The sequence below is a fragment of the Salvia miltiorrhiza genome, chromosome 7, assembly GCF_028751815.1.
Source record: "Salvia miltiorrhiza cultivar Shanhuang (shh) chromosome 7, IMPLAD_Smil_shh, whole genome shotgun sequence".
NCBI lineage: Eukaryota > Viridiplantae > Streptophyta > Magnoliopsida > Lamiales > Lamiaceae > Salvia > Salvia miltiorrhiza.
Window position 1 is genome coordinate 41,509,784 of NC_080393.1, and position 1,749 is coordinate 41,511,532.

Sequence of the window (1,749 nt, forward strand, 5' to 3'; positions counted from 1 at the left end):
TTAGATCGAGTTTTTATTGTTTTAAGTTAGATTTCAATTTAGTTCTTAGTTTAGTTTCTTGGATTGTGATTGAGTGACACAATTACACGTTCAAGACAATTACGGTATTTCGTATTTCAATTCAAGTTATTTTCGTTCAATCATGTTTATGCTTTTCGTTTATGTTTATGCTTTCTTTTCAATTATGCAATTTAAATTATGCACCTTAGTTTCACGCCTAGATTAGAAGTATTTAAATTTACAAGTATTTAATTTCTTAAGTTAGGTTTAATTTGAGTTGTTTAAATTATTGCCTAGGTTGAGTTTAAGTTCAATTTACGTTTAAGTTTAAGTTACATTTTTAAATCAAAGCCTTTACTGCTTTCTTTTATTGTTTTTCCCTGCGATACTACTAGAAGCCCTTTAAGACTTTCCTTGTGAGATCGACTTGGGTTAGCTTATCACTGCTAGGATGTCCTTATTCTATTGCAAGTCAATCTAGAGGTGTTTAGGTTCAGTCAAATTTTGGCGCCGTTACCGGGGAAAGTTTTAGGCGTTTTAGTTGTGTCGTTTTTACTTGCTTTATTTAATTTTTGTATTTACGTTTCTTCCACTCGGTGCGTTTAATCCGTTTGTTCAGTGTTGTGCATGCAGGGACGCCGTAGTCTTAAAGGCAAATTGGTGTCTCCCTTGCATAGTACTAGCGAAGGGATTTTCAGGAAGAATAGCTGCAAGGGAGTTTTCGGTGACGACAGAACTGAAGATTTCTTCTCTGACTCTGAACCTGAAGTTCCAGAGCAGACTGTAGAAGAGGAAGAAGCCAGCTCTGCCAAGTCCTACTCTGATTCTGAACTACCCGAGCAGAGCGCAAGAGAGGAGGAAATAGATTCGCCAACCAGCTCTGACTCTGAACCTTCAGAGCAGCCAACAAAAGAGGACGCCAGCTCTGCCGATACAGAGCACGCGACAGAAACGGCAAAACAAGCTAAGAAGGAAGAGGCCAGCTCCGCCAATTTCAGCCCTAGGCAGAAATTAAACAAGGAAAAGAAGGAGATGGCCCAGCATATGGAATACATGGGAGACTTCACCAGGCCGGTAATTGGAGATACCAACACGTCGGCAATTGTGCTTCCCACTGCTGTGAGAAACTACAATTTCAAACCTAATGATTTGAATCTGCTGCCGGTGTTCCACGGGATGCCAAGCGAGGATGCGCTGCAATTCATCCGGGATTTTTGCACACAAGTGCAAACAATCCCTCTACTTACTCTTACGGAGGATCAACTCAAGCTCAAGTGCTTCCCCTACGCACTTAAAGACCGGGCGAGGACGTGGATGCTATCTCTGCCACCCAACTCTATCACTACGTAGGGAGAAGCTTGTGAAAAATTCATGCTGAAATACTACCCAAGTCACAAGACACAGGAGTTGAGAACGAAAATAATGGAGTTCACCCAGGGAGCGGATGAGCCCTTGCATGAAGCTTGGGAGAGATATGAAGAACTCCTCCGTCAATGCCCTCAACATCAATTTACCAATGTTATGTTGATGCAGTTCTTCTATGATGGGTTAGTGCAAACTGCCCAATTTATGGTGGATAGCACAGCAGGAGGAAACATAGCTCAGAAGACAGTTGCCGACCTAAAAGAAATTTTCAAGACATTGGCCGAAAGCTCCCAACAGAAGTCCATCCGTGGAAGAAGAGTTGAAGCCAGCGCGGTGACAAATCAATTCGAGATGCAGCAGCAGTTAGCCTCGATCATGCGAGAA

General features: G+C 42.2%; 1 non-coding gene across 1 annotated transcript; it reads right to left on the bottom strand.

Moving 5' to 3' along the window:
• Positions 1-1,404: 1,404 nt before the first annotated feature.
• LOC130996330 (small nucleolar RNA R71) lies at positions 1,405-1,511 on the bottom strand. Its single transcript, XR_009092514.1, has one exon. It is a non-coding gene; the product is annotated as a small nucleolar RNA R71 (small nucleolar RNA).
• Positions 1,512-1,749: the final 238 nt, after the last annotated feature.